Raw genomic sequence first — 25,097 nt, forward strand, 5'->3', positions numbered from 1 at the left:
TGACCTTTTTACCATAAGTTAATCTTGGAGTCAATCCTAGAGGACTGATACCTAACCACATTTGGCAGATGGACGTCACACACTTGCTAGAATTTGGAAAATTAAAATATTTGCATGTTACAGTTGATACTTCTTCCAGATTTTTGATGGGCTCCCTTCATGCTGGAGAAAAAACTAAAGATGTTATAGCTCATTGCTTACAAAATTTTGCCACTGTGGGCCTTCCAAAACAGTTAAAAACAGATAATGGTCCTGGTTATACTTCTACCTCTTTTAAACAATTTTGCTCATCATTTGTCATTACTCATGTAACAGGAATCCCATACAATCCTCAGGGACAAGGCATAGTTGAAAGAGCTCATCAAACTATTAAAATGTACTTATTAAAGCAAAAAGAGGGAATTGGAAAGGGGTATAAATCCCCCAAAGATAAACTTAAAATAACCCTTTTTACTCTAAACTTTTTAAATTGGATTCATCAGGGCTTAGTGCTGCGGAAAGGCATATGTGTCCAAAAAATGTACATAAGCCTAAGGTACTTTGGAAGGATATTCTAACAGGACAATGGAAAGGTCCTGACCCAGTGATTGTCTGGAGTCGGGGTTCTGTTTGTGTGTTCCCACAGGGAGAACAACAGCCGATTTGGATTCCAGAGAAACTAACCAAAGCGAATTGTACAGACCAAAAAAAAAAAAGGTGATTTGACTCAAATCCATAACAACTGATATCCAGAGCTCCAGTTTGGCTATTCTTACATCTGCGACAGTGATTAACCAGGATGCTTTTTTCAATATTTATTTTATTATTGCCTTTTCCCACATCATAAAGTTCTATTTTATTTTTGAGCTCATACAGACCTAGGTTAATGTTTTTCTGATCAGTTTTAATTTTTGACTGTGGAGTTTTTAAACATTGCAATGGAGATTTTACCTAGGTAAAGCTACAAGGCCTTTACTATTGTCTTATGTATTGTATGTTATGTGTGCACACTTCTGTTTTGTGTTGTATGTCTGTATGTGCATATGTCCATATATCATATATGAGGAGCACTCATGAATAAATGGATCCAAATTTTTTTATTCACGTGATTTTAATGGTTTAATTTAGATTGGGTAAGCAGCTGTTGAAAATTGTTTTTATATGTGAACAAATAAGGAGGTTAACATATCTGTTTGTTTACTTTCACCTTTCCTTTTCATTATATTTAATAATTCTTTTCAGGATAATGTAAATTGTTCAAAAATTTGTTTTCCTAGTGCCTGTTGGAATGCTACATAATTTTTTTAGCATCATTGCCAGAATTCCTATCTTCATCCCATTGCTGGTGAAGACAAAGATAAAACCAAACTACAGCTTCTTCGATAGTTATCACAACAAACTGTATAAACTGATGCATCAATGAATAATAACTCAACAAGTTATGCTCAATCAAGGAGTTGATTTACTTTGGGAGGAAATGGACATATTGACAGATTCCTCTGCTTTGAACTGCTTGCAGAACTTGCCTGGACTATGTATCACTTATATGCATTGTGAACTATCTGTTGGTGCAGTGAATTGTGGTAGTGCTGGAGTATTTTTGCTGATGATGTTACCGGTGGAACAATTTTTCAAAGGAGCTCGCATTGGCTTAGTGTCGTGGTATTTTGCATCCTCCTCCCTTCTACTAGTGATGGTCTAAAATTTGGGGGCCAACAGAGGTGAGGCAAAGAACCTCACCCCCCCACACACTGGTGCAAAGGCCTGTCCACAAGTATGGCTGTATGCTGGACCAGTAGTCAGTGACGGGTATGATCCAAGGACCATATGTTGAATTGGACAACCTAACAGGCACAGTCCCTAAGCCACATTGCTTGTTGTTTAATTAAACAGAAGGGGGGAGATGCTGAGAGCCATGGCCGAGTCTGTATGGTCCCTGGCATTTTGCCAACAGTATTGACTGACAGGCGAGGCATTACTATCCGCCTCTGCTGCTACTTTTGAGTTCTCGCACTACTTTGGAGTTCTCCTGGGGATTTCTGGGGATTCCCCGGGAGTTCCCATTGGTTGGGGAAGTGCAGGAGGAGGGGTTTCCGAGAGAGATACTTCTGGCTGCGGGTTCCTCGAGGAGCCGCGTGTGTTCGGAGAATTCCCCGGGGAGCGTGGGTGAAGTGTTTTCCTGCAGTTCAAAAATAAAGTTTGTTCCTGCTTCAGTGGCTCCTGATTTGTGCCCAGCCAGACTGCAGCATTCCACCATAAAGTGGTTGTTAATCTTATTGTGTCACATTGTTTTAGCATTTTCTTGATGGTTCTGTGATCCATGCCAAGTTTAGGAAGGTGATTTTTATTTGGATATGATAAAAATCACACTTGTATTTTGTTCTCGTACTTTTATTGTTTTGGTGCATATGTATCTAACTTTATCTGGAGTTCATACACATAGACATATAACTTTGTTTATTTGCCAAATGGAAAGACATCTGTTGAATATAAATGAGACTTTTATCAAATGCTAAAGATGACTTATCATATTCTCTCTGTGGCTCTCTTGAAGTATTGGTTTATTTCTGAATCCTACTTTCTTTTGATTATTTTAGCTTTATAATATGTTTTTGTATCTGCTAGGGGAAACAACCCATCATTATTATTGTTTTGCAAAATATCCATACATACTCTCCATCTTTCTTCCTGTTGAACTTTGGAGTCAATTCCCTAATTCTCAAAAATCATTCTTTTGGTGTTATATTTGTAATTTCTAGGAATATATGGTTGATTTGAGATGAACTGATACCTTTATAAAGCTCAGCACTTTCACCCATGAACATGATATTCTTTCCATTCACTCACTTTTATATTCACTAGTCAAGTAATCTTGTATTTAATTCATTGAAAATCTAGTGTTATTTATTCATAAATCTTAGCTATTTAATTGAAAGTATTTAAAATATATATCTTTTGAAATTGAAAATTTCCCACAATTTCACACCCTAAAGTATTACTGCTTATGCAGCAAAGAAACCTAATCATTTTTACATATCACTCTTACATTCAGCCACTTTAATTCTTGTATGGGTTCTAACAGCTCAACTAATTCTCTTAAGTAGATTGGTTTGGCTTTTAGTAGACTAGCACATCATTTTCACTCTCTTTTCCTAATACTTATAACTTTCCCCCCCTTCATCTCATTACATTGTGTAGAATCTGTTGAATATTGAAAAGTGTGAGTGAGGGTCTGGCCATGTGGCTCAGTGATAGAGTGCTTGCCTAGCATGCACAAGGCACTGGGTTCGATTCTCAGCACCACATAAATGTAAAATAAAGATATCGTGTCAAGTTAAACCTTAAGAATAAACATTGAATTTTTTTTAAAAAAGTAACATTCCTGGTTTCTGACGCAAATGTTTTTTTCCTGTATATATGAATGTTGTTGTAAGTTTGGAAGACATCTTTTAATAATTTGAGTAAACTTCCTTGAATAACTTTCTGCAAATAACTTATTCAAAAACAATCAAGGTCATATTAATATTACACTAAATTCTGTATTGCCAAAGACAGGAGGGTTATGGGACAGATTAAGAAAAGTCAAAAGAGCCACTTAAATAGAATGGTGAGCTGGGTCCCAGCACCAAAGACATACCACGGTTATTGAGGTATGTCTTCTACACAAATTCTACACTAATTTCAAAAAACCTAGGTGCATGTCTTTAATACAACCATTGTCAAATAGTCCTGATGCTAAGGTTAAAAAAATGGTGATCCCAATGCAATGCATAATCTTCCAATGTAATATACTACCTTTATTTTGAAAGATAAAGTCACATTTGGCAAAGCCACCATCAATTCTTAGAGTATAACTTCTGTAATTTTCTTTTTATTTTTCTTTTGACTCTCTTAATGGTATATTTGTTGTGGTATAAGGTCTAGGGTACACAAGGGGATTCAATCAGTAACTATGCTTAGCCTTTCTGTCAGCACTGAGAAACTCAGAGATAGGGGACACACATGGGGTATCTCCAAGGCCATGGGCAATGCATGCCTGGGACAAGGGATGAGTCTCTGGAGAACCAGACAACAACCTGCAGTGTGCCAAGGACACAACCCCACCCATCACACCCAATAGTTTCCACTCTTGCCCAGCCCCTAGGGGGCAGACCCCAGGTGCTGACCCTGTGGGTTTTAGTCCAAGCCTCAATCACTGTGGTATGTCTTTGGTGGTGGGACCCGGCTCACTGTTCTAGGTAAGTGGCTCTTCTGACTTTTCTCACTCTTCCCCATATCCCTCCTGTCTTAGGAAAGTCTATTTTCTCTCTTTAAGGGCTTCTTACCATCTGCCCTACTCTGTCTTAAGGAAAGACCACTTTCCTTTCTCCCATGGGGCACAGGGGAGGTTGGTGGTCATGTGGTAGCCAGCAGGAAGGATCCCAACAGCAGAAGCAGCCACCTTCAGATTCCAACAGTGTGATATGGCCTTGTCCTGCAAGCTTGGGCTGGAGACAGGAAAACTGGTCCCTTTCCCTCCTCTGGGGCTGAAGACCAAGTGGGGACCAGGGTCCAGGTCTAATTAGGGAGCACTAGGCATTAGTGAGAGTACAGAGGCCCCCAGAATCCAGCTGGATGATCATCCAGGTTGGGAAGGCTTCACAGAACACCCAGGGACAAGAAGGAGTAGGAACCCTGGCCCCTGGGCACTCAAGAGGTTATCCCAAATAGACACCAACAGAGAGAGAGAGAGAGAGAGAGAGAGAGAGAGAGAGATCTGGCTCACTCTAGGCTGCACCAGTCTGGTCCTCTAATGGACCATGAGGACAGAGGAATTCAGAGCCAGATCAGACTAGGCAAGTTGACCAGGGTCCAGCTCTGTGAGGGTGGTCCTCAGAAAGAAGCAAAGACTCCTCTGTCCTTGGAGCCCCTTAACCATGGGGATTGAGACCTTGATTGTTCAGGCATCAGACTCCTGCCTTCCTCAAAGCGCATGTTAAATTCAGGAGATGATAAATGAGAAAGCAAATGGAAGGCTCAGAGATCGACTTGGCTGCTAGGTGTGTTCAAGGGTCATCAGGGACTGTGAGGGTGGATGAGGGCTTCTGTGCCCCATAGTCTGGGGCAAGGAGTGGTCCCAAGAACACATTAGAGGCAAAGGTCTTAGAATGAGGAGATGGCCAACTTGAAGAGCCCCCACTTCTCTGGGTACAGACAGACTTTGAGGAACAAAGACCTTACCCATGGCAGAGACTCAAGAAGAGACACATTGGGGGTAAAAATGGGTACTTTAGTAAAAACACTGGCCCTCAAAGCCAAGGAGTCAGGTCAGAATGGACCCAGAATGGGACACACTGACAGAGACTACAGGTAGACCAGAGAGATGTCAGAACTAGGCAGGGCAGGAAGGCAAGGGTGACATGTTTGTGTGAAAGACCATGGTCTAAGAGGTGCCAGGCAAGGTGATACACAGGTGTCCTGGGTTGCTTAATGCCTATGAACATGGGGAATAGTTTAAGGAATTCCCCAACACACCATCTACATCAAACATGCTCCAACACAGAGTTCCTGAACAAGAAGACCCTCCTCACACACTGAGCATAGGGGCTCCAGAGTGGACACCAGAAGACTGATCCCTTTGGCCTGGTCCATTTTGCAGGTCAGCCAAGGCTGGGCCCTCATTCACCCTATGCCCACCCTTCTCTGAGTAGCTCCAGAGCAACAAGGCCACTCAGCTGTGGCCGATCAGTGACTTCTACCTGGGTGTCGTGACTGTGGACTGGAAGATAGATGGCACCATGGTCACCCAGGGTGTGGAGAACACTCAGCCCTACAAACAGACCGACAATAAGTACATGGCCAGCAGCTACCTGACTGTGACAGCAGACGAGTGGATCTCATGAGACATACACCTGCCAGGTCACTCCTGAAGGGAGCACCATGGAGAAGAGTGTGTCCCCTGAACAGTGTTCTTAGTCCCCAGACCCTCATTCCGACTTGGAGCTAAAAACCCCAGGAAGCTTCTCTCCTCCCAACCCTACCATCCCAGCCCTTCTCCCTCAACCCAGAAACCCCTCAATAAACATCCTCCTTTTCAACCAGAAATCATGGTCTTGTTTATTTTAGTTTACACACTTCCCATCTTAACTTTGACCATCCCCTCAGTGTGGTCAAAGACTTTGAGACAAATAGGCCAGGAAAGGCTGCTGATATTACCCTGGAAGACCCACAGGATGTTGTACAGGAAGGGAAGGGCCCTCAGCAGGAACTCAGGCTGCATATTTACACCTATCCACCTTGTGCTTGCTCCTCTTGTGCAGACTTGTTCAACCCCCCCCCACACACACTCCCAGGATCAGTCTCTTCTTGGATGCCCAAGGCCTCAGGGAGAATGGGTGAGCTCCCTTCCCTGGGACAGTCTGAACGTCACTCCATCCTCGAATGTCCTTTCATCTCCAGCCTAAGCCCCCATCACTGAGGCCATCCTTCTTTTCCCCTTTGTCTCCCTTTTCCCATCTGTAATCCCTGTCCTTGCTGCCTAGAGCTACTTGTTCTCTCTTTTGTGTCAACCCTGCTCCTACCTCCCTGAGGACACTGCCTGGGTCCCATAGCACTGCCCACTCCCAGCCCAATAGCACTTAATGATAGGATCCTCAGTCCATGTAACCTGGCGATTCATTCTACTTGGTACTCCTGGTCTATTTGTGTCCCTCTATTTTCCAGCACCCTGAGAGGCAGGAATCAGTATTTCTTCCCATGGACCCACCATAGGTGCCCTAAGGTTGTCAGTGGGTCTACTGTGTTCAAAGTCAGTAGCCACATTCTGGGATACCTTCCACATACTTGTGTGCAAGCTGATGCACCTTCTTAACAACTTGGTGTAGGCTCCCTGCTGTTGTAGAAACACACACACATAAACATATATGCCCGCAAACAAACACGCACCTTTCCGCACAAAATGCATATAACAAGCATATGCCCTTTGATACACATTTTCATGTTGAGCATCTGTATGAATCTATCAGGAAGACTCCAGGTAGCAGGAGAGGCAGTAAAGCCCTCTGGTGTCATGAAAACGATCATCAAATGTTGTCACCAAAATCCCAGAATAATGATCTCTGTGTAGGCCACTCACATTGGGGAAAGGGAGGAAGTTTCTGTCCATTCCAAGAGTGACAATGAGTTGAGAAGAAAGCTTGGGAAGGGCTGTGCTCAGGGAGCAGTATGTGACTTTGGAGAACTAAGGAGGTACTTGTTGAGCAGGACACTTCATGGATTCCAAGCTACTGGTGTGTGTCCCTGTGTGAGCTCTACAGGCTAATGGGCCACCACAAGGTAGTGCATTGAGGGCCTGGTGCTGCGATCCCATTCTGCTTATGTCCTTCTCATGAGGGTTACAATGTGTGTCTCTAGGCTGTAGGTGCACCCAGTGATGGTGACAATATGAACAGAGGCTGACTGCCTCATGTGTGCACAAAGGACATGTTGAAGCAAGTATGTGCACACATGCACAGGTGGATGTATAAGTCAGAAGGAGGTCAAGGGAAAAGCAGAGGTCCCCACACTTGGAGCGCATGGAATAAACTCTACTAGGAGCAAGGGAAATCTACCAACCACTACCCAGGAACTACCCCTGGAATTTTAAATTAGGATCATCAGTCATGAGATTTATACTGCTGTTAGAATATTGTATTATTAGAACATTATTTTTATTAGAATATTGCATATCAGATGTTTGTCCAGTATATTCCTATGACATAATTTTGAGTATTCTCTGCATATTAAGGAGAGAACAATAAATCTTGCAAAAAAAGTATGTATTTGATTTGTCAAATATCTGTGTGTGTATATACATATACATATATATACTTATATATGTTTATATATGTACATATAATATATACATATAAAATCATCATCCAGTCAGTAATTTTAAGGTCTTCATATTATTTTTGGAAATTACAAAAAAAAATTATAAGGTGAGGAGAAAGTTATTCAGAACCCTATTACCTCATATGATTGTCATTAATTTTTGACAGATTTCTGCATTTTCATCTTTTAATATCATAATTAATATATATATGTGTGTGTGTGTATGTGTGTGTGTGTTTGTGTGTGTGTAATTTAAATATAGAAATGAAAGAAATCCTCTCCAACACTTGGGATGACTCAAGATGATCCTATTCCACAGCCTTTAAAGAGGTCATGTTCCAGCTCAATCAGAAGCAAGAATTCTCACACACCCATGGCTGAGCAGCCCCTGTGAAAGAAGGCTGAACCATGGGCTTCTGGTGCAGCTGCAGGAGGGTCTGGGCTATGGTGCAAAAAGTGGTTCATGTACAGATCTGTGTCACAGTGTGCTGTGTTTGGCAGTGGGACCAAGGTGACCATCCTTGGTGAGTTTCCTCTTCCTCTCCCATTTGGTGTATTCTCTCTCCTTTCTAGCCTTCTGGAACTGAGGTTTCAACCTGTGCAGGAATCTGTCATCTTTGCCCCTCCTTATCTGCTTACTCATTTTCTCCAGTTCATCCCCTAGTCTCAGTTATCTGCTGGGGCAGGATAGAAATGACCCTTTCCTGTGCCCTGCTGGAAACTCCCTCTGGCCCAAGGGACATTCTCAAGGGGTTTTCTTTGACTGATTTTTGGAGTATCAGGAGTATCTTTGGAGTATCTTTTTTTCTCAGGACAGATGGCACCTTCCAAGAACATTTCTCAGGGATTTCACCTTTTCCTCATGAAGATGCCAGGTCTATCAGAGGCTGCCTCCATCACAGCTGCAGCTGGATCTAAGGGGATAGGGGTAAGGCAGGAAAGGGATTTTGCACAAGCTGTGTCACAGTGTTTTTGTGTTTGGTGAAGGAACAGGCAGACAGTCCTGGGTGAGTGACTCATTACCCCAATTTCTTTGTTATCCCCAAGGATAATAAGAGTTTCCTCCTGGTTGTGTCATGCCATGTCTCAAGTGGGGTTAAATATTCTCCATGGATTTGAGCCCTTTGGTACTGAACTCTTGTTTTTCTGTTAAAACCCCATGAAAACTCAGGTAGTATCCATGACCCTTCAACTCTGACATCAGAGGAAAGAAACTGGACAGGATAACCTTTGGGTACTCAGCTGTCTTTCTCTCTATTTGTGCCATATATTTTCCCTCAGATGCGCTGGGTTGTCCTGTCTTCCATTGGCCTATCCCCTGTCTGATGATCTGTGTGAACATGTGCACTGAGGCACTATCTTATGGGGAAGAGGGATTAGGGACTAGGAGGAGCTGAAGTTAGTTGAATTAAAAAGAAATAGAACACCTAAGGCTGGGAAATCAGAGGTCAGAATATCATGTGCCCAAGGCTGTGAGACTCATATTACAGAGCCAGACAAGTAGGAGATAGAAGGGATCCTTAAACCCCCATGGTTTTCTAGGTGAAGGGCCCAGAGCCACATTGGGACTCTTGAAACTTAGTCAAGAGAAATAAAGGAGGAGAAGACTGTATACATGATGCTGGGTACAGACTCACTGAAGGACATGATATGGCAAAGTGAGCTCCTCAGAAGTATGAGATCCTGAACTCATAGAAAATACTTGCCAGTGCAGAAAACCAACATATCTGCCCTATGGCAAGGACCCTTACCTTGAGGCCATGCCAGAAAGACAGACTTTTAGGAACAAAGACCCTTACCCATTGCAGAGACTGAAGAGGAGATGCATTGGGGTGAAAATGGGCTCCTTAATAAAAACACTGGCCCTCAGAGCCAAGGAATCAGGTCAGAACTGACCCATAATGGAACACACTGAAATCCCAGAGAGCTCAGAGGACAGACAGAGACCACACATGGACCAGATAAGATGTAGGGACAGGAAGGCATGTGTGACACATTTGTGTGAAAGGCCATGGTCTAAGAGATGCTAGGTAAGGTGATACACAGGTTTACTGGGTTGTTTAAAGCATAGGAACATGGAGAATAGTTTAAGGAATTCTGCGGCACACCCTCTACATCATGCATGTTACAACACAGAGTCCCTGAACAAGAAGACCCTCCTCATACACTGAGCATGGGGGCTCCCCAAGTGGACACCAGAACACTGATCCCCTAGCCTGGTCCATCTTGCAGGTCAGCCCAAGACTGGGCCCTCGCTCACCCTGTTCTCACCCTCCTCTGAGGAGCACCAGAGCAACAAGGCCACACTAGTTTGTCTGATCAATGAATTCTACCTGGGTTCTGTGACCATGGCCTGGAAGAAAGATGGCATTAAGGTCACACAGGGTGTGGAGAACACTCAGCCCTCCAAACAGACCAACAATAAGTACATGGCCAGCAGCTACCTGACTCTGACAGCAGATGAGTGGAAATCTCATGAGACCTACACCTGCCAGGTCACTCATGAAGGGAGCACCATGGAGAAGAGTGTGTCCCCTGCACAGTGTTCCTAGATTAAAGACCCTCACTCCACCCTGGAGCTGAAAACCCAGGGAAGCTTCTCTCCTCCCAACCCTACCAACCAGCCCTTTGCCCTCAACCCAGAAACACCTCAATGAACATCCTCCTTTTTAACCAGAACATGTTCCTGCTTATTTTAGTTTACACACTTCCCATCTTAACTTTGGCCATCCCATCAGGTGTACACAATTAGACCTTGAGACAAAATGGCCAGGGAAGACTTTTGATATTTCTCTGGTAGATGCTTTCACTCTCACCCAAACTCCACGGAATTGTCTACAGCAAGGGAATGGTCCTCAGCAGGAACCCAGCCTGCATATTTTCACCTATCCAGCCTGTGATTGCTCCTATTGTGCAGACTAGTTCACCTCCCCATTCCAGGTATTGGTCTCTCCTTGGATCCCCAAGGCCTCCAGGAGAATGTGTGAGTTCACTTCCCTGGGACAGTCTGAACGTCACTTCATCCTTGAATGTCCTTCCATCTCCAGTCTAAGCCCACATTCCAGAGGCCATCCCTTTTTTGCCTCCCTTCCCCTACCTGTAATCCCTGTCCTTACAGCCTGGAGCCACTTGCCCTTCCTTCCATGTCCATTATGCTCCTACCTCCCCAAGACATAGCCTTGGTCCCAATAATCCCTCTCTACAGCACTCCACACTTAACCCCAAGATCCTGTTTATGTACTCCACACTCCTCTCTGTGTGCCCTATTTGGCTATTTTTTTCTTTTTCAAAGCCCCTCAGAGACATGGGTCAGCTCTACTCTCTACTGTCCCCTATGGTCAGCTTAATAGTTCCCTGTCTTTATTCTTCAAGTTCAGCAGTTCATGGCTAGTCAATGAGTGCTCCAGATTACAGTCAAGTGTTGGATTTCAGCCTTACATCTTGCATCAGTCTTTGAACTGACTCCTCTCGTTGGCAGCTCTGTGTTAATCCTATTAAACAGGTTATTGTCCTGGCAATCTCACAAAGTGGGGACCTGTGCTAGAGACAAATGAATGCACACGTAAAATCCCATGCATGCACCCACATATGTTACAGACACAAGCACATATACACACATTCTCTATTGTACATCCTTTTGGAGTTTAAAAGGGGAACCCAGGACCCTCCTAGGTGCCTCAGTTCCACACAGTTCTCCAGCTCCACTTTCACTGTGATATAAACAAGTCTCTCTGTTTTGCCCAGTACATTCTCCAAGATGAGCTGAGCTGGGGACACAGCCCCTTTCTGGACCAGACATTAGCAATGAAATCAGTTGTGAGGTACATTTATATATTCTTCCTATCCCACTCCCTTTTAGGTGGATGGATTCTATGTACCAATACTGGGTGATTCCATGGAAGGAGGGGCCACCTCTTGCCATTCTCCCATGTATTTTTACCTGTCCTCTGAGTAGGTGGCTAGCCCCTGGATTCACAGTACAGCTGTAGGTGGGTCCGGGCCTGGTGATAGGAGGGACTGGAGTTCTTGTCTGCACTCCTGTGTTATGTGTGCAGAAGAAGCACCTAGCTAACCATCCTGGCTGAATCTCTCTCTTGCCCTCATCTTTGGGGTTCAGGGTGAAATCTAGGTAGATTTTTCTCTCTTTTCTGTCTTATGAGAACTGAAGTCTAAATTTATCTGGAAGTCTTAAACTTTATCTTTCTTATCTGGTCCCTCACCTCCTCCAATATTTCCCATCTTCTCAGGTTCCTTTTGGAGCAGGATAGGATGATTCAAGTGACCCCTTCTTGCTTCTTTCTCAGGCTTCACTGTGATTCCATCTTTCTCTCCAGTGAACCTTCTTCCCTGAATGGGTGAATGGATGTCTATTGCTTCCCTTTGGGTCTCTTATCCTTGGGGCCCAAGACAATTGGGCAGTTAGGTTGGGCTCACTAGACTATCAGGTATGAGAGGGAGGGAGGGAAATGCTCAAAGGATCAGTCCCCCAAGGTCTTGGCTATGGGACTGCCTTCAATCCATGGAGGGGATGTTTTGGACTGGGACTCAAAGAGATGATGGAGGAAATAAAAGGAGGTAAGGATGTGGAAGGAATTTCCTTTGAGAAGATGGACATACAGCCAGATGCTATGGCAAATGCCTGTTATCCCAAAACTCAGGAGGCTAAGGCAAGAGAAAAACAAATTCAAATCCAGCCTGAGCAAATTAGCTAGGCCCTAAGCAACTTAGCAAGATCCTGTCTCCAAATTTTAAAAAATAATAATAAACTAAAAAGGGCTGTAGAGGTGGCTCTGTGGTTAAGCCCATTTGGGTTTAATCACTGGTGGGGGAGAGGGAGGGAGAGAAAGGTGGGCATAACTGCTGAGTCCCACCTCCTCCCTCAGCACAAGCAGGACACCACAGACATGATGGAGCTCAGGACACACAGGCCCAAATGTATGCACCTTCCCACCTTATAACTGAAGGAGAGACACCAGAAAGAATTTCCTGACTAGTGATTCCTGAAAAACACAGGTGACAGGGACAGGCCTGTGTCAGGCAGGACCTCCTAGATCAGAGAAATCTTCCACCATAAATTCACATGGCAGGGAAGCCTCTTAGAACTAACATAGACCGAGTCTCTAAAGAGAAAAGACTCCAGAAACAGAAGCCCTCCACCCACTGGACTCTCTGGAATTCAGACTCTGAGTCTCGTGCCCTCTTTCCCACCAAGGCAGCCCTAGAAGCTTCTCTACAGGGAGATAGAGCAGGGTCTGCAATGATGGTGCTTTGTTGATCTGAAACCCTTCTCTATCTCTGTTCCTCTTAACTCACATTCATTTGCAACTTCTCTGAGATTTTTACTGTGTAGTGGGGAACACTCTGGCACCCAGGGGGAAAGTAGCCCAGAGAAGAAGTTCACAGTCTCTTGGAGCATCAGATGGAAAACAGTAGTCATAAGGACTTGGGTCTCTCTTCTCTCTCCTTCCTCTTTTTCTTCCTCCCAGTACATGGACCCCAATTGTCTGGGTCCTTACTGTATGGAGCTGACCATGGCTGGACCTCCTGAGACAGTTTCTTTCTCCACCCTGGTCGGGTCACTGTACCTATCCCATGTCCTCACTTCCCTTAGCCTAAAGAATGAATGGATAGATGAATGGATAAAGAAAATGGCCTAGAGAATCTGTCCTGAGTCCCCCACCTTGGTGGCAGCACTGAGCAGCTAGAGGGAGAGCTGGAGGCTTTGGTTGCTGAGCACATTTCCTGACACTCTCCTCCTCCCCTGGGCTTCTGGAGCCCTAGCTGCCCCCAGGGACATCTGGCTCCACCAGCAATGTTCCCCTCTGCTGTTCCCTCCCTCAAATCACTGAATTTTTCTTTTCCTCCTCCCCAGCCCCTGCCCTGTTGGGGAGGGGGCCTTCTCTGTAAGCACCCTACCTAGTTTTTTGGCCACGTGGCCCCTTTCCCTTTGGTTTCTGAGTCCTCCCTAGCCTAGGCCTTGGGAAAGTGTGCACAAGTGTATTTTTGTCTGTGATGTGGGTGCTTTTCTCAAGCATAGGCATGCATGCATGTAGCTCCTGCCTGGTCATATGTGTGTGTGTTGTGCACATATGTGTACAAAGCATGCAGATCCTCAAGGGACTGTTTCTGGGTGTGTTGTAAGAGGAATAGGAATCTGCCTGTAATCCTGGGCAGTGGTAAGAAGGTGTACACAGTACCTGCCTGGCCCCTAGCCTGGCTTTACCAACTCAACTGGCCTTTAGGGCCACTCTACTCCTCTCCATCTCCCAGAAAAGGGAGAATGTTTTTCATCTCTTATCCTCAATCTCCTCTTGTTGGCAACGCAAAGCTGGGTGGAAGGAACTAGGTAAATGCAAAAGCAGCCTCACATAGACCCACAGGTCTGTAATATGCTCTGTCAGTCCAGCTCTCTGGGTAGGTGTTTGGGCTCAGGAGCAAGCTCAGAAGGTGGCAGGGATACCATGTCATACCTGGTACATCCTGCTGGATGACTCCATTCTCCTCAGGGGCCTTGTGTGATGTTGTCCAGTGAGGTGCAGCACCTGGTCCTACCCTGGCCTCTCATCACTCACAGCCTGAGAGGCCATAGTTTTAGAAAAGAGCTCTTTATTCCACATCATCTAATATTTTTATACAAGTAAGTAAAAAATGCATATCTCTACATACCGCGATCCGGGTGGGAGACTGCGTTCTGGAATAAACGCTGCCCCAAACCCTGTAAACATGATGGGGTGGAGATGGGGTTGGGCTGGTGGGGAGGCGTACATCAGGGAGGACTGGTCTGCCCAACATGACCTGTCCCTGGCGCTGGCTGGTGTCATGGTGGGAGATGCCCTTTGCACACACACCTGGCTGCTGAGAGGTTCTGGGGTCTGGTAGCTGGTCAGCAGGGTAAAAACATTGTTTACAGTACCAGCACAAGGCCAAGAGGAAAAAGGCTGCAGGCCAGGGCTGGAAGGGCACCTGAACCCTCTGCATCACTTGCCCCGCTTCCCCCACTTCCCCTGTCCTAAACTACACTGACTGCGGGTGCGGTTCTTGCAGGAACAGCCTGGAACAGCCTGGCCACCGATGAAGACCAGTGGTGGGGACTCCTGGTGACTCAGACCCCTCTGGCTGAAGTGCAGTCAGTGTGGGTTCTGCAGAGCTGTGCAGGGTCCCAAAGGGAGAGTCATTGATGTGATGTGGGCCTAAGCTGTTTGCTGGTGGGCTGTCACTATGTGGCACCTGCCCCTTGAGTGCATTGCCAGCAGAGGCTGGCCTCCAGATTCTAGAACCAAGGCCTTGTCTGCAGCATCTGGCTGGCAGCATTTGGGCAGCCCCAGCAGGTCCTCATCAGTGGCCCCACTGGCCCAGATAGGATGGAAGGGCCTGGCTGCCACAGCACAGCCCTCTAGGTCATTGGCAACCAGATGCTTGAAGTCACAGCCAGCCAGTGCATGGGCAGGTTGCAGGGCACCTCAGATGAGGATCCTTGAAACTTCTGCAGCCAGGCCCAGAGTGGGCATGCCCGGCAGTCACATACCCAGGATTGTCTTTGAGCCGCAAATACTGTAGAGCATGTAGAGGGGCCAGGGCCTCTGCAGGCAGCATTGAGAGGTTGTTGACAAACAGGTAGAGTGTCCTGAGGTGGTCAAGGTCATGCAAGGCATGTGGGTGCACATGGGCCACACGATTCTGGTGCAGGAGGAGTAGGTTGAGACTGTGCAGGCCACAGAAGGCACGCTCAGGCACGCTGGGGATGTAGTTACCATGAAGGAAATGTGTGTGAGGTTGCCCAGGTCATGGAAGCCATTGTCTGGCAGTGCCTGCAGCCCATTGTCTTGAAGGTAGAGATACTGCAAGGCGCACCAGACAAGGAACAGGCCAGGGCCCAGTTCCTGCAAGCCACAACAGTCCAGGTGCAGTGAGTGCAGGTGGCCCAGGCCTTGGAATGGGGCAGGTACAAAGGTATGAAATTGGACATTGTCACTGAGATCCAGTTGCTCCAGGAAGGTCAGGCCAGAGATTGTGGTGGCATCAATCCAGGCCAGTGTATTGGAGTGTAGCCTGGTCTCCATCCCCATATTCCAAGCATTACTCCTGGCTGGCCTGCACCCCAGCCCCCTAACAGTTTGCAGGCCATGCTGGGAGAGGAGGAGATATGCTCCTGGCAAACACTGTAGGACCACCCGGACTGAGCTCAGGGACTACTAAGAAGCGGGGTTCAGGCAGAGGAGCTGCAATCTAAGTCTCATCCCTAATCTGTCAGCTGCTGAGGTTTGGGTAGCTTTTGCAAAAATCCTCCTCTCAGACTGCAGAAGGAGGCACACTGAGGCTCAGAATCCTATGCCCTGCCTAGGCCCTTGTAGTTCTTATAAACTCTAGCAGCTGGAAATCTGGGGAGGCCCCCTCATTTCACAAAGAATGAAAAACCCGCAAATACCAGCCACCTTGTGTTCCAGGGGTATGGGGTGAGTCTACCAACTAGCACCTATGCGATCACAGGAACAGGGGTCTGGGTGCTATGAGGGCATGGGGTGAAGGAGTACAATCCTCACCCCCAGAGTACCCTGCCCCCAGCAGGCTGCTCCCTCCTCCACACATCCTCCCTTTTAAGCACTTCCTGACTTGGCTTGGAACACCTCCTGCAGCCTCCTCCCTGGCCTCATTCTCAGCTTGATCCCCTCCCAGGGGAGGAGTTCTCTCTTCCCAGCCAGTCACTGCATGGTCCCAGCTGCCCTCAACTCTCAAACCCAGGTGCACACTCAACTGGGACAGCCTCCCAGCAGCAATCCCCCCTGCTCATGCTGTTTCACCCTCTCTTCCCTTGAAGTGTCAGACACTCCTGGGCCTTCAATGAGGCTCTATACTAGCAAAAGACTTCTCCTTGGGCTAGGGCAAACTGGCCTCAACAGCAGGGCCTGTTATTCCACCATTAGATTCCCTACCCCTTTTGAATCCTGAAGGTTCTTTCAGCCTGTCTTGCCTTTGGGAGTGAGTATATTAAAATGTGAATCCCCTTGAGAGGGTTATGGCTTATCAGCTAACACTTGAGTTATCCAATAACACAAAACACCTGCATTGACAACTAACACCTTCCTTGGCAGCTAGCTAAGAGCAGGATTCTGCAGACAGAAGGCCAGCTAAGTGCTGGGATTGGAGTTGAGAGGGAGAAGGGAGAGAGCCATGGTCTGTCTTCAACCAGCCAGGACTGTGACCCTTGGGCCTTCCATGCTATGCTGGGCTCCCTGCCACAGGGGTCCTCTCTGCCTGGAGCACAACAATTGCTCTAAATCCAGAGTCCCAGCAAACCAGATAAGTATAATAGTCATTAAATATGTCCCTAGGTCCTGGGAGAATGTCCAGGCATCTCCCTTCTGAACTCTGCCTTGCTGGGTTTGGGGTCATTTGTTGGTTGCCAGGGAGATGGCAGCCCCAGGATGGGGTACAGAATGTCAGAAGCCCAGGAGCTCCCCAAGCCCTGGGTAACCTTCCAAAGCTGCCTATGCATAAGAGGCATTTGACTTGATGTTCTATTTAAACTACTGACACTCCTGCTTCCTTCTTATGCATCTTCCCTGGGAAAGTGGGGCTTGGCCATGCAAGTTCCCCACAGTGTTTCACCTGCTGTCACAGGCAGGCACTGTGCTATGTAAACTGTATTTCCTAGCCCAGGAATTCAGGAAGACCTTGGGTTGGTTGAGGTGGGGGCCCTCAGTGCTCACTGGTCAGGCTCACTGCCATAACTGGGCCACATCACCAGTCAAGCCATGCCACAGACTCTGCATATCACCAACTGTGCCATGCTCTTGACTAGGCCTCCCTGAGACTGGGCCATGCTACAACCTCTCTGTGCCATATGACAAGTTCTCTGTGATACCTATTATACATATTGACCATGTCCCTCACATCAGGACTGAGTTAGGCTACCACTGAACCATGTCCTGTGACCCCCAAGACCTGAGGTGTGGTCTGCAAGTTCACTTTATAGATGCCCATGTTGACTCCAGACAGAGCCACGCAGGGGAGGCAGGCTACTGTAAGAGCAGCCACATGGCACTCAGCCCTGCTAGCACCAGGTATCAGGCACAAAGACAAGGCTCTATTCCTGCCAAGACAACTGCTTTTTGGAAACCAACTTCTGTGAATCATCCCTCTGCACTAGCCTTGATATCAGCACAGCAGCCGGAGTGGGCTCTCTTCTGCTGCAGCCATGGTAATTGTCTCCAGCCCGGCCCCCCTTGGGGCCTGTCCGTTGGTCTCCATAGCAACCCCTCCACTGAGCAAGCATGAGGGGGCATCTGTAGGTGGGTTCAGGCCTGGTGATAGTAAGGGCTGGAGTTCAGGTCTGCTCTCCTGTGTTATGTGTGCAGAAGAAGCACCTAGCTAACCATCCTTGCTGAATCTCTCTCTTGCTCTCATCTTTGGGGTTCAGGGTGAAATCTAGGTAGATTTTTCTCTCTTTTCTGTCTTATGAGCACTGAAGTCTAAATTTATCTGGAAGTCCTAAACTTTCTCTTCCTTATCTGGTCCCTCACCTCCTCCAATATTTCCCATCTTCTCAGGATCCTTTTGGAGCAGGATAGAATGATTCAAGTGACCCCTTCTTGCTTCTTGCTTAGGCTTCACTGTGATTCCATCTTTCTCTCCAGTGAACATTCTTCCCTGAATGGGTGAATGAATGTCTACTTCTTCCCTTTGGGTCTCTTATCCTTGGGGCCCAAGGGAATTGGGAAGTTAGGTTGGGTTCCCAAGACTATCAGGTATGAGAGGGAGGGAGGGAAATGCTCAAAGGATCAGTCCCCTGAGGTCTTGGCTATGAGACTGCCTTCAATCCATGGAGGGGATCTTTTGGACTGGGACTCAAAGAGATGATGGAGGAAATAAAAGGAGGTAAGGATGTGGAAGGAATTTCCTTTGAGAAGATGGACATACAGCCAGATGCAATGGCAAATGCCTGTAATCCCAAAATTCAGGAGGCTAAGGCAGGAGGAAAACAAATTCAAATCCAGCCTGAGCAAATTAGCTAGGCCCTAAGCAACTTAGAAAGACCCTGTCTCCAAATTTAAAAAAAATAATAATAATAAAATAAAAAGGGTTGTAGATGTGGCACTGTGGTTAAGCCCATTTGGGTTTAATCACTGGTGGGGGAGAGGGAGGGAGAGAAAGGTGGGCATAACTGCTGAGTCCCACCTCCTCCCTCAGCACAAGCAGGACACCACAGACATGATGGAGCTCAGGACACACAGGCCCAAATGTATGCACCTTCCCACCTTATAACTGAAGGAGAGACACCAGAAAGAATTTGCTTACCAGAGACTACTGAAAAAGACAGGTGACAGGGACAGGCATGTATCAGGCAGGACCTCCTAGGACACAGAAATCTTCCACCATAAATTCACATGGCAGGGAAGCCTCTTAAAACTAACATAGTCCAAATCTCTAAACAGAAAAGACTCCAGAAACTGAAGCCCTCCATCCACTGGACTCTCTGGAATTCAGACTCTGAGTCTCGTGCCCCCTTTCCCACCAAGGCAGCCCTAGAAGCTTCTCTACAGGGAGATAGAGCAAGGTCTGCAATGATGGTGCTTGTTTGATCAGAAATCCGTCTCTATCTCCATTCCTCTTAACTCACATTCATTTGCAACTTCTCTGAGATTCTTACTGTATAGTGGGGAACACTCTGGCATCAGGAGGAAAGTAGCCCAGAGAAGAAGTTCACAGTCTCTTGGAGCATCAGATAGAAAAGAGTAGTCAGAAAGACTTGGGTCTCACTTCTCTCTCCTTCCTCTTTTTCTTCCTCCCAGTACATAGACCCCAATTGTCTGGGTCCTTACTGTATGGAGCTGACCATGGCTGGACCTCCTGAGATAGTTTCTTTCTCTACCCTGGTCAGGTCACTGTACCTATCCCATGTCCTCACTTGCCTCAGCCTGAAGAATGAATGGATATATGAATGGATAAAGAAAATGGCCTAGAGAATCTGTCCTGACTCCTCCACCTTGGGTGGCAGAATGGAGGAGCTAGAGAAAGAGCAGGGGGTTTGGTTGCTGAGCACATTTCCTGACACTCTCCTCCTCCTCCCCTGGGCTTCTGGAGCCCTAGCTGCCCCCATGGCCATCTGGCTCCACCAGCAATGTTCCCCCTCCACTGTTCCCTCCCCCAAATGCTGAATTTTTCTCCTCCTCCTTCCCAGCCCCTGCCCTGTGGTGGGGGGGGGCTTCTCTGTAAGCACCCTACATAGTTTCTTGGCCCCTTTCCCTTTTGTTTCTGAGCCCTCCCTGGCCTAGGCCTTGGGAAAATGTGCACACATGTATTTTTTGTCTGTGCTGTGGGTACTTTTTTCAAACATAGGCATGCATGCATGTAGCTCCTGCCTGGTCATATGTGTTTATTGTGCACATATGTGTACAAGAGCATGCACATCTTCAAGGGACTGTTTCTGGGCTGTGGGTGTGTTGTAAGAGGAATAGTAATCTTCCTATAAACCTGGGCAGTGGTAAGAAGGTGTACACAGTTCCTGTCTGGCCCAAGCCTGGCTTTACCAACTCAACTGACCTTCAGGGTCACCTTACTTCTGTCCATCTCCCAAAAGAGGGGGAATGTTCTTCATCTCTTATCCTCAATCTCCTCTTGAGGGCAATGCAAACCTGGATGTAAGGAACTAGAGTAGATGTCCCCACAAAAGCAGCCTCATCTCGACCCACAGGCCTGACATATGCTCTGTCAGTCCAGCTCTCAGGGTAGGTGTTTGGGCTCAGGAGCAAGCTCAGAAGGTGGCAGGGATACCATGTCATACCTGGTACATGCAGCTGGGTGACTCCACTTCTTCTCAGGGGCCTTGTGTGATGGTGTCCAGTGAGGTGCTGCACCTGGTCTCACCCCTGCCTCTCACCACTCACATCACCTCATCCTAAGAGGCCATAGTTTAAGAAAAGAGCTCTTTATTCCACATCGTCCAATATTTTTACACAAGTAAATTAAAATGCATATCTCTATATATAGCGATCCAGGTGGGAGACTGGAACAAATGCTACCCCAACCCTGTAAACATGATGGGGTGGAGATGGGGTTGGGCTGGTGGGGAGGCATCCATCAGAGAGGACTGGCCTGCCCGACGTGACCTGTCCCTGGTTCTGGCTGGCTGCAGGGTGGGAGACCCCCTATGTACATACACCTGGCTGCTGAGAGGTTCTGGGGTCGTAGCTGGTCAGCAGGGTGCAAACATTGTCTACATTACCAGCACAAGGCCAAGGGGCACAAGGCTGCTGGCCAGGGCTTGAAAGGCACCTGAAACCTCTTCATCACTTGCCCTGCTGCCTCCACTTCCCGCCTGTCATAGAGGACACTGACTGCGGGTACGGTTCTTGCAGGAACAGTCTGTCCTCTGAGGAACACTGGTGGTGAGGACTCCTGGTGACTCAGACCCCCTGGCTATAGTGCAGTCAGTGGAGGCTCTGCAGAGCTGGTCAGGGTCCCAACGAGAGAGTCATTGATGTGATGTGGCCCTGAGCCGTTGCCTGCTGGGCTGTCACCAGGTGGCACACACCCCTTGAGTCTATTGCCAGCAGATGCTGGCCTACCAGATTCTAGCACCGAGGCCTTGTCTGCAGCATCTGGCTGGCAGCATTTGGGCAGCCCCTGCAGCTCCTCATCAGTGGCCACACTAGTCCAGATGGGATGGAAGGGCCTGGCTGCCACAGCACAGCCCTCTAGGTCATTGGCAACCAGACACTGGATGTCACAGCCAGCCAGGCACATGGGCAGTTTGAAGGGCACCTCAGATGAGGAACCTCGGAACTTCTGCAGTCAGGCCCAGAATGGGTGTGGCGGGGCAGTCGCATACCCAGGGGTTGACATTGAGCTGCAAATACTGTAAAGCACGTAGAGGTGTCAGGGCCTCTGCAGGCAGCATTGAGAGTTTGTTGGCAAACAGGTAAAGGCTTGAGGTAGCCAAGGTCACAGTAGGCATGTGGGTGCACATGGGCCACACCATTCTGGTGCAGGAGAAGATGGTCGAGACTGTGCAGGCCATGGAAGGTGCACTCAGGCACGCTGGGGATGTGGTTACCGTGAAGAAAAAGATGTGTGAGGTTACCTAGTCATGAAAACCATTGTCTAGCAGTGCCTGCAGCCAATTGTCTTGAAGGTAGATGTACTGCAAGGTGGCCAGGCCATGGAACAGGACAGGGCCCAGTTTCTGCAAGCACAGCGTTCCAGATGCAGTGCATGCAGGCGGCCCAGGCCTTGGAATGTGGCAGGTACAAAGGTACGAAGCTGGGCATTGTCGCTGAGATCCAGTTGCTCCAGGAGAGTCAGGCCAGAGAACATGGTGGCATCAAACTGGGCCAGTGCATTGCAGTGTAGCCACAGGATGGTGAAATTGCTGCAGGCATGGAAACCAGCAGCCGGCACAGGGGAGATGTGGATGCCATGCAGAAAGATGTGCAGGCTGGAGGCTGGGATGCCAGTGGGCACAGCCTGTAGGCATTGTTGGAGGAAGCTTTTTGTCACTTTGGGCTCATTGTAGCACACATAGGCACCTGGGCATGGCGCTGCCACCTGCCAGGCCTGTAGCCACAGCACCCATACTTGCAGCCGGCTTCCTGTGGGTAGACGAAAGGGTGGTTAGGGGTAAGAGATCCCTAAGGGACTGGGAATCCATGTTGGGTCTAGTTTATCCCTTGGGATTGGGCCTTATGAGGGGCTGGGGCCAGGTCTGAGATGTGGCCTGGGATTTGGCAGTTTGGGGATCATTGCTGTGCATACTACATAGATGATGCTTGGCTACAACTTGCGCCTGGAATCATACACTCTGGGAAACCATGTCTACAGACTCCCTACTGCACCCTTCTGGATGCTCATAACCACTATCAAGGTTAGCCTACTAGGTCACCCAACAAATACCTATGTGAAGGACTATTGCTCACATCTGCATATACCTTCTTGGGACTCTAGTGAACAGAGTCCCCCTGGGTCTGGTCTCCATCCCCATATTCCAAGCATTATTCCTGGCCTGCCTGCACCCACCCCCCTAACAGCTTGCAGGCCATGCTGGGAGAGAAGGAGATGTGCTCTTGGTAAACATCGTAGGACCACCCAGACTGAGCTCAGGGACTACAAGGAAGTGGGGTTCAGACAGAGAAGCTGTAATCTAAGACATCCTTAGTATGTCAGCTACTGAGGTTTGGGTAGCTTTTGCAGAAATCCTCCTCACAGAGGCACACCGAGGTTCAGAACCCTATGCCCAGCCTAGGCCCTTGTAGCTCTTGATAAATCTAGCAGCTGGGAGTCTGTTGAGTCCCCCTCATTTCACAATGAGGAGATGTGATTTAATGAAAAAACTGCAAATAGCAGCCTCTATGGGTTCCAGGAGGTATGGGGTGGGTCTTCCAACTAGCACCTCTGCTATCACAGGTATAGGGGACTGGGTGCAGGGAGGGCAGAGAGTGAAGGAGTACAGTCCCCACCCCAGAGTACCCTGCCCCCAGCAGGCTGCTCCCTCCTCCACACATCCTCCCTTTTAAGCACTTCCTGACTTGGCTTGGAACACCTCCTGCAGCCTCTTCCCCTGGTCTCATCCTCTGCTTGATCCCCTCCCAGGGGAGGAGTTCTCTCTTCCCAGCCAGTCACTGCATGGTCCCAGCTGCCCTCAACTCTCCAACCCAGGTGCACACTCAACTGGGACAGCCTCCCAGCAGCAATCTCCCCCTGCTCATGGTGTTGCACCCTCTATTCCCTTGAAGGGACAGACACTCCTGGGCCTTCAGTGAGGCTCTATACTAGCAAAAGACTTCTCCTTGGGCTAGGGCGAACTGGCCTCAACAAGAGGGCCTATTATTCCCCCATTAGATTTCCTTAGCCCTTTGAATGCTGAAGGTTTTTTCAGCCTGCCTCGTCTTTAGGAGTGAGTCTAATAAAATGTGAATCCCCTTGGTAGGATTATGTCTTATGAGCTAATACTTGAGTTATCAGCTAACACCTTCGTTGACAGCTAACACCTGCATTAACAGCTAACACCTCCCTTGGCAGCTAGCTAAGAGCAGGATTCTGCAGACAGAGGCTGGCTAAGTGCTGGGGTTGGAATCGAGAGGGAGAAGGGAGAGAGCCATGTCCAGCTTCAACCAGTCAGGACTGTGACCCTTGGGCCTTCCATGCTATGCTGGGCCCCCTGGCACAGAGGTCTTCTTCTGCCAGGAGCACAATTGCTCTAAATTCAGAGTCCCAGCAAACCAGTTAAGTATAATAGTCATAAAACATGTCCCTAGGTCTTGGGAGCCTTTCCAGGCATCTCCTCTTCTAAATTCTGCCTTGCCGGGTTTGGGGCCATTTGTTGGTTGCCAGAAAGATGGCAGTGCCAGGATGGGGGTCCAGAAAGTCAGAAGCCCTATTGCCCCCAAGCCCTGGGTAACCTTCCCAAGGCTGGCTCTGCAGGAGAGGCATTTGGCATGATGTTCTATTTAAACTACTGACACCCCTGCTTCCTTCTTATGCATCTTCCCTGGGAAAGTGGGGCTTGGCCATGCAAGTTCCCCACAGTGTTTCACCTGCTGTCACAGGCAGGCACTGTGCTATGTAAACTGTATTTCCTAGCCCAGGAATTCAGGAAGACTGGGGCTGGTTGAGGTGGGGGCCCTCAGTGCTCACTGGTCAGGCTTACTGCCATGACTGGGCCATATCTCCAGTCAAGCCATGCCACAGACTATGCATATCACCAACTGTGCCATGCTCTTGACTAGGCCTCCGTGAGACTGGGCCATGCCACCAACCTCTCTGTGCCATAATGACAAGTTCTCTGTGCTAGCTGCCAAACATTTTGACCATGTCCCTCACATCCTGACTCAGCTAGACTGCCACACACCATGTGCTGTGGCCCCCACGACCTGAGGTGTGGGGTGCGAGTTCACTGGTATAGATGCCCATGTTGACTCCAGACTGAGCCATGCAGAGGAGGCAGGCAACTGGGAGAGCGGCCACATGGCTCTCAGCCCTGCTAGCAGCAGGTATCAGGCACAAAGACAAGGCTGTATTCCTGCCAAGACAACTGCTTTTTGGAAACCAAATTCTGGGAGTCGGTCCTCTGCACTGGCCCTGATATCAGCACAGCAGCCGGGGTGGGCTCTCTTCTGCTGCAGCCACAGTAATTGGCTCCAGCCTGGCCCCCCTTGGGGCCTGCCCCGTGCTCTTCATAGCAACCTCTCCGCTGAGCAAGCACGAGGGGGCATTTTTATATGAGATAATGAAACCCAACTTTGCCGCATTGGTTTGTGTTCACAGTGGGGGCC

At 48.1% G+C, this 25,097-nt stretch overlaps 3 pseudogenes; 1 reads left to right on the plus strand and 2 right to left on the minus strand.

The window, feature by feature from the left end:
- Positions 1-8,293: 8,293 nt before the first annotated feature.
- On the plus strand, positions 8,294-10,382 carry LOC143642050 (immunoglobulin lambda constant 6 pseudogene; annotated as a pseudogene).
- A 4,331-nt stretch (positions 10,383-14,713) lies between these two features.
- Positions 14,714-15,896, minus strand: LOC143642051 (reticulon-4 receptor pseudogene; annotated as a pseudogene).
- Positions 15,897-21,022: 5,126 nt separating this feature from the next.
- LOC143642054 (reticulon-4 receptor-like) lies at positions 21,023-24,735 on the minus strand (annotated as a pseudogene).
- Between the last annotated feature and the right edge of the window lie 362 nt (positions 24,736-25,097).

This window comes from Callospermophilus lateralis, chromosome 1 (genome assembly GCF_048772815.1).
Source record: "Callospermophilus lateralis isolate mCalLat2 chromosome 1, mCalLat2.hap1, whole genome shotgun sequence".
NCBI lineage: Eukaryota > Metazoa > Chordata > Mammalia > Rodentia > Sciuridae > Callospermophilus > Callospermophilus lateralis.